The sequence below is a fragment of the Phascolarctos cinereus genome, unplaced genomic scaffold (assembly GCF_003287225.1).
Source record: "Phascolarctos cinereus isolate Bilbo 61053 unplaced genomic scaffold, phaCin_HiC Scaffold_2;HRSCAF=192, whole genome shotgun sequence".
In the NCBI taxonomy this organism is placed as follows: domain Eukaryota; kingdom Metazoa; phylum Chordata; class Mammalia; order Diprotodontia; family Phascolarctidae; genus Phascolarctos; species Phascolarctos cinereus.
Window position 1 is genome coordinate 273632269 of NW_027555625.1, and position 16441 is coordinate 273648709.

General features: G+C 39.1%; 1 protein-coding gene across 3 annotated transcripts in view; it reads right to left on the reverse strand.

The window, feature by feature from the left end:
• The window catches only part of NUP93 (nucleoporin 93), a 136506-nt gene extending 120311 nt beyond the window's left edge, over window positions 1–16195 (reverse strand). Inside the window, exons 1-2 of one of the 3 annotated variants that reach the window (XM_020965600.2) lie at window positions 16090–16179; window positions 7352–7448 (exon numbers count right to left, since the gene is read on the reverse strand). The gene's annotated coding sequence lies outside the window, so the exon portion shown is untranslated. Of the gene's footprint in view, window positions 1–7351; window positions 7449–16089 lie in introns of all 3 variants that reach the window. The other 2 variants (XM_020965598.2, XM_020965599.2) reach the window with 2 other exon arrangements.
• Window positions 16196–16441: the final 246 nt, after the last annotated feature.

Below are 16441 nucleotides of genomic sequence, written 5' to 3' on the forward strand. Positions count from 1 at the left end.
AATGAAAGAAAAAAGCATTTAATGGTTTACCATGTGCCAAGCACATTTCTGAAAGTGTTAGAAATACAAACTGAAAAGTAAGACCATTCCTGCTCTTAGGAAGCTCACACTCTAATTGGAGGAGACATAAGTAAAAGAAAATATAGCTGTAGGGTAGCTGCAAAGTACTGGAAGTATCAAGGGTGCACAGGTTAGAGTAGTAGATCACATGTACAGAGCCAATAAAAGTGCCCACTGGGCCCACCCAGAAAAAAAATGAGGGGGAAGGAGGTAAAAAGAAGGGGCACACATGTGACATGAAAGGGTATATGGTAGCAGAGCAGATGGTATGGACCGAAGGACCTTAGAAGGTGGTGGCAGGACAGGGTTTGAAGGCTTTTCATCTCATCAGAAGGAATGGAGTTGTTGACTCCTAACTAATCTAATCCCTGTGAACATTTAGGCAGCCTGGGTTATAGAGGATAAAGGGCACCAGAGGAGCATGTGAGTCTTCCTGCAGCATAGCCATCCTGGGATGGGTTCTGGGAAGGGCTGGGGCCAGGGGAAAGAGGAGGTAAAGAAGGAAAAACAAGGGTAAATGATGCTCTCCAATAGTAGTTTCCCAATATATGTTACTGACTGAAAAAGGTATTCAGCATCAATCAAGCAATAAACACTTATTAAGTGCCTACTATGTGCCACACATTGGGAATACAAAGCCAAATATAAAACCACATCTGCCCTCAAAGAGCTTAGATTCTATCAGTCTGGGGGCAAGTGTGCACATGAGGATATTCAAAATAAACATGAAGTAAGTTGTCGGTGGAGCCACTAGCAAGAGAAAGGACCAGGAAAAGCCTAATGTAGAGGTGCCTAATGCAGAGGTGGAGCTTGAGCTGAGCTCTGACAGAAAGTAGAGACTCTAAGAAGCAAAGACAAGAGGGAGTGTGCTCTAACCACAGGCACAAAGCAGGTACAAAGACAATTAGATGTGACATGGAATATCATGGGTGAGGAACTGCACTAAAGCCAGTTTAGCATACATGAAGGGAAGTAATGTGTATAACAAGGCTAGAAGGGTAGGTTACAGCCTTATTATAAAGGCCTCTAAATGCCTTTTGAGGAGTCTGTATTTGATTCTAAAAGTAATAGAAAGCCACTAGAGTTTGCTGAGGCCTTAGGGGACTGACATGATCTGACCTGTGCTTTGGGAAAGTCACTTCTGCAACAGTGTGATGGACACATTGGAGAAGGGAGACACATAACACTTATTAGCTGTGTGACTCTGGGCAAGTCACTTAACCCCACTGCCTAGCCAAATATAAAAAAAAATTAAAAAACAAAAAAAGAAGGGAGAGACCTGCAGCAGAGAAACCAATTATCAGGTGAGTGCAATAGTCCAAATGAAAGATGATGAGAGTCTGAACTAGGGTGGCAGACTATGACTAGATAAAAGGGGGACAGATGCTAAAGATGTTGTAGAAATAGAACGGAGAAAACAGTAGCTGATGGACATGTAATCATTTCCACTTTCATAATAACAATAACAATGGCTAACACATTGAGCTTAAAGGTTTGCAAAGCTCTCTCTCTCCATATATACACGTATGTTTGTGCGTGTGTGTGTATGTGTGTGTGTATATATTCACCTTCTGAAAATAGCTACATTAACACACACATTCTACTAACTTCAACAGTAAAAAGTAAAAGCATGAAATTTTCCTTGGAAAGGAAAGAAATACAGCAAATATCAGTACCATTTACTCCATTTTGTAGGAAAAGTTCTGAGGAAACAGCATGTATACTTACTTATACAACTGTCTCTACCTCCTACTACCAGAATGAATAATAAAAGTCTAGACAGCAGAGCATCTGTTTGCATGAATATACAAGTTGAGGAACATAATTAAAATATTCTACTTTTCAAATATATTTTGCTAAAAAAGATAATTGTATTAGACTTATGTCATAAAACTGCCAGAAACTTTCATGTGAGTAAAAGCAATCAGTTGACTGAATATGAATGAATCATAGGAAAATAAATTATGGATGTATTTTGACCATAACAGGACACTGAAAATAAAAGAATGGCAGGAGAGCTTCCACTTTTTTATCAGCTGCCTTTCTTTATCAAAGGCTCCCTGCACACATATCACTGCCTTATTATGTAGAACACCTCATCCTGAACATTTCTGAGGCAATGGCTCTTTGGAGGGTATGAATTCATTTCCAACTAGTAAATCTAGTTCTTTGCCCTCTATTTAGACTGCCTAGGCAAATGTACTATATTTATATAAGCTACATAAACATAGTATAGGTATATAGTATTACTTATATAATTTACACAAACATACTACATAAATACTTTGTTTCTCGGACTGTAAAAAATCTAAAATCAAAAGGATGAATGGCCAAAATAAGAAATCGAACTATGCTACAACTCTGGTGATGGAGAAAGATATAACAACTATTACTAGTTGTTTCCATGTTAGAATTCAATTCAACAAGCATCTATTAAATGCCCACTATTTGCCAGGCATTGACTGTTATTGCCCTCAATGAGCTTACATGCTATTTATGGATACATTGGGACAGATAAGGATGCACTAGGGCCAGAGAAGAAAAAGCTCTATAAAATACTATGTATAGGAGAAATATGATTTGGCCTGCACTATAACTGAATCTGAGGTTTAGAAAGCTTTAGAAGACTTTATTAGAGTCTCCAAATCTACATTTAAGCTACAGCATTAATACCAGCATTGCTATAGGTAAAGTTGATTTCATTAATTAGCAAAGGGCACTTAAAAAGAATTATTCTTCACTTAGATACTAAACAAAATGGGCATTAACATATACACAGTAGAACAACAACAAAAAAGGAATCATACATGAAACTGCAGACCTCTATTATGTACAGCTTGCTTTTCTTTTTAATTATAAAATAAATTCAAGCTGTTGCTTTCAAAGCTGTCTTGCTTGTCTATGATTAGCCAATTGATTCAAAATACAATTTTAATCTACTTCATGAAATGAAATGGAAAAGAAGTCTAACAAAATGCAAGGATTAAACAAAGTCAATCTTGACCAATAAATTAAACTCAGATTGTTTTTAAAAAAAAATCATTGCTATGTCTGCCCAAATGAAAAAGTCAAGCCTTTCTTTATATTAATAGAAGTTTGCATGGAAATGGCAAGGAAGGCAGCAAAGGCAAATTTCCTATGTACTCCAGGTTATACTGACCTTTTCAGGTGCTCTGGTACATAAAAATTATAAGCAGTCAGTAGTGTCCTCTTCAAAAATGGAAGACAACTATTCACACTGGGGGCAGGGACTGTTTCATTTTTGCCTTTGGAGCTACAGTGCTTTGCACATGGCAACAGCTCAATTAAAAAATTTTTTTTTTGTTAAATTGAATTAGAGACTGTAGTATAAGACTAACTGTTCAAAGCGGGAATTCTGAACAGCAGGGTAAGCATTCTAGATTTCTGCATTTGGCTTAGAAGACTCTGAGGGGATAAGTAAAGATGAATACAAGAAAATTCATACTGATTTCTACATAACCAATTTTATACTGGGGCCAGCCTTATTAAATGACACCAAGACCACTGGCTGCTACTTCATGTTAACATTCCATGTCCAATAAAACTCCAACATTTTACTGGGCTCCAATATTTTTATAGAAGAAATTCCCATATTTCATGTGTGAGATAACCTGAATTAAAGATAAAAGCGCAAAAAGGTCAAATTCCTTCATTAGAAATTATTTGGAATCATCACTTGGTATTAATAAGAATTAATTAAGAAAACTGTAATCATTTCCACTTTCTGAATATAGCTATGTTCAATATTTAATCAGGCCACAAAAGACTTGAAACTTAAATATTCAGTAGCTACCAAAGTGTAATTCCCAGCAAAACTCTGGCATTCAAGGTGGTTGGAGGACTAGTCTTTTACAGCAATTAAATGAAAAGGTTAATTTTTCTGTATTTTGTACTCATAATTTAATTATGATACTTCTCACCGGTGTTTTATTATTTTAAAGAAAAGCTGCACAAAGGATTTATTTTGCTGAAGTCTCCGTGCCCAGCACCTAGCTAACAAAAGCATGTTCAAGCAGGTGATCTCCAAAGCTCAAAAATTACTGCTTTTCATACACTATGGTTTATGGTCAACCCATAAATGTTTATGGTATCTGAGACTAAAAGGTTGCAATTCTCTACATTACACCTAATAGAAAGAAGCTGGCCCTGAAAGTTACCACCATCATAGCCACCACAGTGCCAGGAAATAAAGCAAAAGAAACTATTAATGAGCTTCACAGGCATCCAGAGTAATAGTAACCTACAACCTTTTAACTTTGCTTAAAAAAAAAAGTATTTAAAGTGAGGGCTTATGGGATTTGTTTGAAGGTGGGCTTTACTGGATACTAGCTATGTCAATGACCTACTGAGCTAATTCAGTGGATTCTTATAGGGAATATCTTCTGTTATCCCAATAATAAAGTACTGAAAGTGGTTTCTAAGATTGTATGAAAGCACTTCAGCAACACAATAATTATTTCTTTTCCTTCTTACTCCCTACAGTCAAAATGACATAGTCACTCAAGAAATGCAAAGGACCTAAAGAGGAATCAAAAAAAAGGAAAAAGACCATCTTGGAACAGACCTCTCAATTCAGTGCACTATATGAACCCTCTTGCTGAGGGATTCCTATTTTTCCAAAAAACATTCTTTATTATTAACTGTTTGGATTTACTCCGTATCTCATTTCCCACTCCCACCCCAAAATTATCTCCTCCACATCCCAACAGATGCACAACAGGTATCTGCAGTATGTTTGGGATGCTGTCAGTAGAAGAGTAAATTTTATATATCATATTTGATCTTCTTCACAAAATCCTTCCCTTGCTCAGTTTAAAAAATGTTTTAAGTGTAAAAATAGCATACAAATATATTTTTGTTGTCAATACAAAACTGCCAATTTAACAACTGACATTTTATTTATATAATAGAATTAATTGCATTTTAAGGTTTGCAAAGCATTTCTGTCATCTCATTTAAGCTTCACAGACTAACCTAATCCCCATCTTATAGATTTACTTGGCATTTCAAAAATCTTGTCTCTAGTAAACATCTGATATAATGACTCTAAATTTGCATAAAGTCCAACTCAAATAATTATTTTTCTATAATAAGAGATGTTCATTTATATAAAACATCTATAAAACAAAAAAAAATCTGCCTAACAAAGTTTATGCTGTGCTTTCAATTCATGATGTGGTAGAAAAAGCACTGAACAAAATGTCAAGAAACCTAGATTCTAGTCTCAGCTTCACCACTGACTAGTGGTGGAATCCTGATCAAGCTCACATCATCTCTCTTGAGGTTATTTCCCCATTTGTAAAATGAGAGGGGTTAGCTAGGTAATTGCAAGGCTCTAACATTTTATGAATAAGAGAAATTTCATTTCTATCAAACTACAGAACCATGTCTGCTGACATCCAAACAGTCCTATTTTAGTAGTTAGGTAAATTATCTGGCATATCTACATGGGATAAGATAATCTTTATGGTCCCATTCTACTGCAAGAATCCACTGTCATGCAGTATAAAGAGAAAACTGTATTTTGGTAACCATTTACTATCTCCAAATGCCTAACAGAAGGGGTGAAAGGGTAAGGTTGAAAAAAATTAGAAATTACAAGTGTCCAACAGGACAATTCTTTATGGTCTAAGACACAAGGCAAAAGAAAATTGGCTCTGATCATTATTCAGTATGTAGATGTCTAAAGAAAGCAAAGAAATATAATAATATAATATATAAATAATGGATGCTATATAACATGCTATAAGAATGACATTAAGGTCTATTATTCTTTGTGGTCAGAGTTTATAACAGACTACTATAAGTATATGAATAAATATAATCTTCTGCCTCTTCTGGAATCCTGTATGTTTAAAAGGCTCACCTAAAAGAATCTACAAAACTCTGTTCTGTTAGTATTTTCTCCATAAGTGAGATTGTCCTTTCCAATGCCTTCATTGTAAATGCTATGCTGATAATTCAAAAAGCTACATATCTAGTCTTCTCTTCACATCAGTAATTGTCGATCAATGGATATTTTTATTTATATGATATCACCTCCAACTCAACATGCCCCAAGACAAATTTCTTTTCCACTAAAATCAGTTCCCCTGTCTCAGGTTCCTCTTCTCTTTTGCACTACATGGACTCTAAGGCCTGTTTCAACTCTAAAATCCTAGGATAATCACACATATCTCCAGATCATCTTGGAACAAGGGTTCTTAATTTGAAGCCCATGAACTATGTTTTTTTTAATGTTTTGATAATTTTATTTCAGTAGTTTCTAAATTTTAAAAATATTTTAAATGTATTTCAATGTAATTAGTTTCCTTTGTAAACCTACATATTTCATTGTATGCACCTAAAAACATTCTGGGAAGGGGTCTATAGGGTTCATCAAACTGCCAAAAGGATCTATGATACAAAAAAAGTTAAGCCTTAGGAATAACTTTCAACTCATTTACTGCTTTTGGTATGTATATATGTATAGCATATTTATTAAGGACATACTGGTTGAAGCTAAGTCCTGGGAGATTTAACATGACATAGTCTATGCCTTCAAAGAGCTTACAATCCAGGAAGGGATAAGTCAAACACAAAATATACAATATTTTCCCACCCAACTGCATTCTTCTGGACCTCATCATCATGCCTGAGAAACTTCAGTCATCCTGCACAATCACCTCAGCCCTGGAATTTACATTTCATCAGTAACCCCCTCCCCAACTCCTTGGTGACTCTCCCTGTGACTGGAAAGAATGGCGAAGGAATGAACCTCTATTTGAGGAAGGCGCCAAGTTAGCCATCTCTTTATTTCCCACCTGGGTTCAGCACTCCTCTGTATTCATCTTCTGGATGTCACCATCATGACTCCAGCATAAGCGCATGGTCCTTTCTTCACCCTTTTTAGCTTCCTTTTGTGTGTTGTCTTTCCCCATTAGATTGTAAGCTCCTTGAAGGCAATGATTTTCTTTCTTTTTCCATTTTTAAAAATTCTCTGTGCTTAGCACAGTGCCTGGCACATAGCAGGCACTTAATAAATGTATACTGATTGACTATTTTATGTAAGTGCCTTATGGAGTTTCGAAACTAAGTGCCAGTGGACTTGGAGGCCAGAAGACTTGGGTTTAATTTCCACCACACTTACTGTCAGTATCACTATGGGTAAATCCCTTAACCTTTCTGTGAATCAGTTTCCTCATCTATAAAATGTAGAGATTGGACCAAGATCCCTTCCAGCTCTAAGTCTGTGTTCCTGCAATGTTTTGAGTATGAACTGAATATTTACCTGTGTGTCTATTATTGGTCTTAGCTCCAAGGAATCTCTTCAGAATACTGGTCATCAGAGGAGGAATCTTTTGGCCACAGTGACTAATGAAGACCATCTATTAAGGCATAAAAAGGGGTTGTGATCTTTACAAGTAGATGGAAGCCCCACACTGTCTGAAGTACTCAAGTGAAAAAATTCACCTGTTTTCCAGTAATTGCCTGTAGAATTCTGAAAGATGGGTATTTCAAGATCAAAACAAATATATGTTTTAAAAGAGAAATAATAATTGAGGCATGGGTGAGGCTAAGCTTCTGTTATCTACAACACAAGCTTAAAGAGCCAGAATTTTCCCTCAGCATTAAACAAAGCTATTTGAGATTTTATAAAACATTCCAAGATCAAAAAGAAAAGAAAAAGAAAAAGAAACTAAGTGCCAGGTCTGATAGGGAAGGTTGTTTCTAGGGAGGGAGGAGGGTGGAATCAGGGAAGGGCCCATGTTTTGATTGGGCTTTAAAAGTCAAGTAGGAATTCAAAAAAAGAGGAGAGGGAAAAAACATCCTAGACATAAGAAACAATTCAATTCAAGAAGTTTTTATCAAGCATTTTATTATATGCTGGGTACTAGGATGTGTCTGCACTTCTTTGGAGGTGGGGAATATACACACAAATAAGTAAACAAAATAAATACAAAATAATGGAGGAGAGGGAGAGGAGAGACACTAATAACTGGTGGACTCAGAAAAGTCCTCTTGTAGAATACAGCATCTAAGCTGAGCCTTGAAGGGAGCCAGGCCCTTCATGAGACAGAACTGAGGAGGAGGAAGAGCATTCCAGACATGGAGGACAACCTGTGCAAAGGCCCTTTGATGGCATATGGAGTGTCATGTGTGAACAACAGCAAATAGGCCAGTTTGGTTAGAATGTAGACTAATGAAAGAAAGTAATATGAAATCAGCCTGGCAAAGTAGAATGGAACCATATTGTGAAGGGCTTCAAATGTCAAACAGGGAAAGCTGTATTTTATCTCAGAGCAGAGGTTCTTAACCTGGGGTATATGGATCCCCAAGCAGGCTCTCCAAGACTGTGGAGGGATCTGAATGCTAAACAAAGGAGTTTGAATTTTATACAATGGACAGCTACCTCAGATTTTTTGAGCAATCTTTGAATAAGCAGCAATCTTTGAATAGCAGCAAAATGAAAGATGGACTAGAGGCAAGACAATGAGGTGGGAAGACCTATTAGGAGGTTACTACAATAGGCTAGGGAGGCAAGAATAAGGATTTGACCTGTATGTCATTCTCCATACACAGTCTATGACCAAGTCTTATCTATTTTTTTCTTCTTCGAAAGATCTTTCTTAAAATCCTCAGTCTAGATCCTTAGCAATTGAAACCTGGATTAAACTAGCTTCTTTCCACAACAGCCTCACTAACTCCAATTCAATCCAACAACAAACTCGGTGTAGAATCACAGAAAGAACACTGGATTTGTACTCTGAGGATATGGCATTGAATCCTGCTCTGACATGTAATATTTGTGTCAATCTGTGTTAAGTCATTTAAACTCTCTGCACCCGAGTTTTCTTAGCTATAAAATAATGGCACTGGTTCTTTACCTGAATTTTTAAAAATATTCTGATAATCAGTTTCCTTTATAATCCTTTGTATTCTATTTTATGCATTAAAAACATTATTCTGAGGAGTCCATTGACTTCAACAGGCAGCCAATGAGGTTCATGACACAAAAAAAGGCAAAGAACCTTTGATGGACTTGATCTCCCAGGTCTCTTTCATCTCTAAACCTATGGTCCTATGACTAATTTCTCCTCCATCTAATTCACTTACACACAGTGTGCTGGCACGTAATAAATGACTGATAGTTTAACTGATTATATATGTCTCCTTTTCTACTTCCTGGTTCCTAATATCATAAGGTACAAATTCTTAACCTTCCATTCTTTTCTCCATATTCTCTCACTTTTGAGATCTCATCCATCCTCACTGCTTTAGCTATCAATTCTAGGTAAATACCTCCTAAATCTGTATCTCCAGCCTAGATCTCTTTCCTAAGCTCCTATCCAAATAGCTAAAGTGATTTTCCTCAAGTATGGGTCTAAGAATGTGATTCAACTGCTCAAAATTCCCGTGACCCCCTTTACAATCAAATATGAATTCCTCTGGCTTTTAAACAACTTGGTCCCCCACTTACTTTTCCAGCCTGGCTATACACATTACTCTCCAGTTCTGCCCTCTGAAAGTCTAGCCAGAGTGGCCTTTGTGCTGTTTCTCACACATAACATTCCATCTTCTGTCTAGCTGCCTTCATATTGGCTGTCCCCCATACCTGGAATGAGTTCTCCCTTCACCTCCATCTCTTAGAAACTCAAACCAAATGCCACCTTCTCCAGGATGCCTTTTTAGATTCCCCCCAGCTGTTAGTGATCTCCTAAAATGGCCCTGCACTTATTTTGTACATATTTATTTATACATTGTATCTCCCCTGATAAAATATAAGCTCCTTGAGGACAGGTACTTTTAGTTTTGTTTCTGTCTCCTCAGTATCTAGCACAATGCCTGACACATTGTAGGTGCTCAATAAATGTTTGTGGATTGTTTAATAGGAAGTAGGAGGAAATAAGGTTGGAAAGGTAAAACATTTAATTGGAAAGATGGGCTATGGGCACCAGACCTTGACTTTTCCCAGATATGGAACTGTACTATTAGCTCCTGGAGTAAAAGGGAGAAAAACTGGGTGGCCATTACAATAGTTTGGGGCAGAGGTGAATAGAGTCTTAATTAGGGCTCTAATAGGGAGTGAGGGGAAAGGAGAAAGGGATGCAAATGAGAGATATTGCTGATATAGAAAGAACAAGATTTAACAACTGACTGAATATATGGAGTGAGGGAGAGTTAGATGTAGATATCTTCCAGCTACACATAGTTCTCAGGACTGCAGTTTAACCGTCAGTCAATAAGACTTACGGTGTGTCAGGCACTCTACTAAGTGATAGGTATACAAAAACACAGTCCCTGCCCTCAAGAAGTTCACGTTTCAATGGGGAAGTCAATGTGCAAAAAAGTATGCATACAAGACATGTTGTTGTTTAGTGGTCTCGTCTTGATCAACTATTCGACCATTTTGGACTTTTCTTGGGAGAGATACTGGAGTGATTTGCCATTTCCTTCTCCAGCTCATTTTACAGATAAGGAACTGAGATAAACAAGGTTTAAGTGACTTGCCCAGGGTCACACAGCTGGTCAGTGTCTGAGACCAGACTCAATGTCATGAAGATGAGTCCTTCCTGATTCCAAGCCCATTGCTCTATCCACTATGCCACATAGCTGCTCAAATAAGACATATATGGGGCAGAGAATATGCAGAAAGACATACTGCAAAAGGTGAGATTTGAGTTAACTCTTGAGGGAGGTGAAGGAGACCATTCTGGGCATACAGGACAACCAGTAAAAAGGCACAAGGCGTTCAAAGACACACAGTACAGTATAGCCTCTGCTCTTTTGCTCACATCTACCCTTTGGAAACCCTAACATACCTATACCTCTACTCTGACACATGAACATCTTCCAAAATCCATCTCAAGTTGCATTTAGGGTTAGGGTTCCTCCATGTAGCCTTCCTTGACCATGCCATTTCACAATAATTTTCCCTCTTCTGAATACCTAAAGCACTTACAGTGTGTCCCATTGAGTGACTGCCTTGTATTTTGAGTTATCTTTTTATTTGCATTCTCCATGGCACCTAATATATCACACATAAACTGATAAATATTTGTTGAATGAATATGTCTAATCTCCTTAAGATGTATCTTAAGATAATCTAACATATAGCCTATATCAGATTGCTTGCCATCTTGAGGAGGGGAGCGAGAAAAAATCTGGAACTCAAAATCTTACAAAAGTGAATGTTGAAAACTATTTTTTTATGTAACTGGAAAAAATAAAATATTATTAAGTGAGAAAAAAAGAGAAGAAATTCATTGTTTTTTATGCTGTCATTTTTGGATACAGCTGATTAAAAAAATACTGATTGATTAATAAATGTCAGGGTTGCAAGGTACCCACTAAATTTGTGATCCTTTCTGAAATGTTGGTGCACCTAAATTTTTAAAAGTAAACTAAACAGATAATATGATTTCTGTAAAATATGATATTTAATCTGACTTTTTGGTATACAGGATGATAGGGGTGCACATTTCCTAAAAGTTTTCTATAAATGTTATTTTTATAAGCTGAATCATGTTTTCAGCAATTCAAGAGAACGTGTTATTTAACGAAACTATTAGTTCCTTGGAAATCTAGATTTTCCTATGTAGAGTTTATAGCACATAAGTATATTTAAAAGAAGAACATTAAAGTTTCTCACCATTAAAAGTTTGAAAAAAATGTAATCTGAGTTTAGGAATCATGAGTTTGTTATGTTTCAATTGTATTCCTTCCTACTCCAAGTGCCTAATAATGCTAAGACCATAGTACACAGTCGATAAGATAAGGATAAGAGATAGGAGCAAAGGAAAAGAGGTAATAATACAAAAGGTATGTGAACAATATTGAGATCTGATTGGAGCCAGAGGACCTCTGCTCCACACTCTCCTTCACTCCACTTGTCCAATCAGTTGCCACATCTCGTTAATTCCCTTAGCTCACAAAGTTAACCAAAACTGTTCAGCTGAGGTTCATTTGGTTTAGAATGTGGTCAAGACGCACCCTTATATTGTTATTACCTACTTCTTAGGTTATTGTAATAATAAAATGAGATAATGTACATCAAGCACTTTGTAAACTTCAAAGTGTTAGAAAAAGTTAGTTAATACCTGATATGTGAAGTGTGACAAATACAAAAGCCCAAGACACTAGACATGTTTAAAAAAATCACTGAGGAAGCCATAAGACCTGGAGCTATCCATCTTTCACTCTGAACACAACCAATCAAGAAGCATTTATTAAGTGCCTACTATATACTAGGTACTAAAGATATAAAAATAAAAATGAGACAAGCCCTGTCCTTGAGGAGCTTACATTCAAAGTACTGGATGATGCAAATATGAACTTCTTTTCCCAAAAAGACCAATATGAAAAAAAAAATACCACTAACTATACTTTATATGGGAATATAAAGCTTTAACTTATATTATCTGTCTTAATCGTCACAAAAACCCAGTATTCTAGATAGGACACTTACTAGTACCTCCCATTTTACAGATGAACAAATGGAGGCTCAAAGATGATTTGTTTAACACAGATCAAGTCGCTCCTCAAACCAGGAATAGAACACAGTCTGCTTATCCCTGTTCCAGTGTTATTTCTACAATGTGATACTTCCCTCTCTCTATCCAGGTCATACCACTAATTGTGGGTATCCCCTAAAACTCTATTTTGAACTCACTTTTCTTTTCCTTCTACACCTGGCGTTCTTAACACAGTATTCATGGACTTGTGTAGACTTCAAGATATCCTTGAACTTAGATGAGAAAAAAAATTATATCTTTATCTTTACTAATCTCCAACTGAAATTTAGCATTTCTTCAATTATGTATTTTTTTAAAAAATTCTGGGAAGGGATCCACAGGCTTTATCAGACTGTCAAAGGGATCCATGACACACAAAACATTAAGAACCTCTACTCTCCTGAAACTTACTAGCTATGTGACCCTGGACAAGTCACTTAACCCCACTGCTCAGCCAAAATAAAGAAGACCCTCTACTCTAAATTATCTTGCTTGGTGATCTCATCAGCCCTATAGCTTCAATTATCATCTCTACACAGGTATCGCCATATATTCAGGCCAAATCTCTCCTCTAGACTTGAGTCCCACTTTCAGATATCTTAAACTGGATGTCTTATAGGCATCATAAATTCAACATGTCCTAAACAGAACTCATTATCTTCCCTCCAAAATTACTCCCCTCTTCCTAATTTTACTTTATATGTTACTACTACACTCCCAGTCACCCAGGCTTGCAACCTAGATGTCATCCCCGACTCTTCACTCTCTCACCCCAAATACAATCTGTCATCAAGGCCCGTTGACTCTACTTTCACAAAATCTTTCATATATGTCTCCTTCTCTCCTTGAGCAATGCCACCACCCTGATGAAGGCCTTTATCACTTCACACCTGGACTATCTTAATAGCCTTCAAATTGGTAATCCCTACACCAAGTGCCTCCTCACTACAATCCATACTCCAGTTTCCAAAGTGATTTTCCTAAACACAGGTTTGATCACATTACTCTTCTGCTCAATAAATGCCAATGGCAACCCATTATCTTGAGAATAAAATACAAAATACTGTTTAACATTTAAAGTCATTTACAATCTGTTTCTTTCCTACCTATCCAGTCTTCTTACACTTTACTCCCATACAATCCAGTTAACACTAGCCTACTTAACTGCTCTTCACACAACGGACATTCTCTCTCTCAACTCCTCTCTCTCAACTCTGTGCATTTGCACTGGTTGACTCCCTTGCCTAAATGCTCTTCCTCCTCACTTCCTATAATTGGCTTCCTTCAGGATTTACGGGAGGCCTTTCCTAGTTCTGGTTCCCCCTCATCACTACTGCCTTCCTTCTGAGATTACTTTCCATTTTTAGTGTGGGTCTTTAAGTATTACAGTTATTTACAAATTGTTTCCCCCATTAGAATCTATGCTTTGTGAGAGCAGGAACCATGTTTTTACAATTCTTTAAATCCCCAGTGCTTAGCAGAGTGTCTATCACTATCTTTCATCTCTTCTATCTAATCTGTTGCCAACCTGTCAACATTTCTCCACCACACCTCCCATCTCTCTTCTAAGGATGCCACCACGTTGGTACAGTTGGATTGATTGGATTATTTCAATAGCCTGCTGGTGGGTTTGCCTTCCTTAAGTCTCTCCCCACTCCAATCCATCTTCCATTCAGGCACTAAAGTGATTTTCTTAAAAGCACAGGTCCCATCATGTTACACCTCCACCCCCACTCAATAAACTCCAGTGGCTCCCCTCTTGCCTCCAGGATCAAATTTTAAAATGCTATTTGACATTCATTAACCTAGCCCCCTCCTACCTTTCCAATCTGCTTATACCTTATTCATGGGAGACACTGGGTTAGGACCACCTAGCATAGCATGCCCATATCAAAGAAGGTGCTGTGCTCAGTGAGCAAAGCAGAATTCCTAAAGTTCAAAAGAAACATGAGATGCACAAATTTAGGGACATCTCCACTCCAAATGTTCCTATGGACTGGAATATTTATGCCTAATCTGTGATAGAGCCTTTCAAGCTCCTATTGGTCTAATCAGCCACAGTCCAACACACAGTATCTTGACCCCAATATAGTGATGTCATTCTGGTCCACTTCAAGCAGCAAGGACAACAACTGTATCTACTTCCCTACACATATTCTTTGATTCATTGACACTGACCTATAGGCTATTCCATGAAAAAGTCACTGCAACTCTTGGCTCCAGACATTTTCTCTGGCTGTTCTCCATACTTGAAACACTTTCCCTCCTCCTGTCCAACTACTGAACTCCCTGGCTTTCTTTAAATTTCAAATAAAATCCCACCTTCTACAGAAAGCCTTCCCCAATTCCTCTTAATTCCAGTACCTTCCCTCTATTACCTATTTATCCTGTATACAGTTTGCTTTGTAGATATGTATTTGCACAGTCTCTCCTTGTTAGATGGTAAGCTCTTCGAGGGCAGGGACTCTTTTGCCTCTTTTTGCACCCCTAGGGCTTAGCCCAGGGCCTTTTACAGAACAGACACTTAAAAATGTTTTACTGATTAATTGATTGGAACATAGTAAGCACTTAATTAAGGCTATTTCACTGACTAGGTGAATGATCTTCCCACCAACTAGGAGATCATGGACAAATCTTTCCCTCCACTAGGTCTGTTTCTCCACCTATAAAACAAAGGGGTTGGGGAACCAGTACAGTGGAAAGAGCCTCAGATTTGTAATTAGGGGACTTGGTTTTGAATCCCAGCCTTGCCTTTACTCCCTGTGTGATCATTAACCTCAGCCTCAATGTTCTCATTTGTAAAATGAGGTGGTTAGTCTAGATGACCTCGGAGGTCCCTTTCAGCCCTATGACCCAATGCCTAGATTGCCTCTAAAGTAGCTTCCAGATTTAATTGCTGTGATTCTTGGAATAAATAGTTCACACTTCAGACAGCAACTGCCTCGCCTTTGCACCCAGCTGTCTGGAGGAAGGGGAGAAGGGATGGCAAAATCCCTGGCAGCCTTGAACCCTCCTGTGCTCCAACCCCATACAGAACCTTTCTCTGTAGGGGTGGGCAGGCAAGGCAGCCCTCAAGGAGCACAGGACGTAAAGGCTTTCAGGCAGCTGGACTCCGTAATAGAAGGAGGTGGAGGATGGGAGGGCAGAGGCCCGGATGACAAGAGGGGGCCAACGGGCCACTGTACTGGGGCAGCGGGCGCCGTCCTGGGACGCTCTGCACTATGCTGGGGGCAACAAGGCTCTGCGGGGGATCCAGCCCCGACCCGGGTGGGGAGGGAGCTAGAACGCGACCCCAGCTAGGCACTGGAGGCCCTGAAACTGAAGGAGACTGAAGGGGAAGGCGCTGTGGAGCGCGACCCCGGCCGGCCGAGCGCGAGCGGGCGCAGCCCCGCCAGGGCCGGGGGCGGTAGAACGCCTCAGGAGCGCTACTTCCGGTGGGACACAAGGGCGGGCACGGCCCGGGGCAGGAGCCGGGGGCAGCCCGGGATGGAGGGCGGGGCGAGATCTTCCTTACCTGGCCCTGGAGCTGCTGCCACCCGCGCTGCCGCCGGAGCCGGCTCGGAGGAGGAGCAGGAACGAGGCCGAAGGGAGCTGCCGCTTCTCGCGCCGCTCGCCGGAGCTTCCTGATTGGCGGAGAGGGGCCTCTCCCAGCATCCTCCGCGCCGCACCCTCCGCCAAATTAACTTTATTGGCAGCGGGCGTTCTGGGACAAGGAACACGCGCAGCGGGGAGCCGCGCCTGGCGAGCCAAGCCTGGGCAAGCAGGCCCGAGCCCGCTGCTCTTCGCGTGAAGGCCGAACGACCGGGTGATTGTAGAGGGAATTCCTCTTCAGGGACGAGTTGGCCCAGATAGCCTCTCTTAACTCT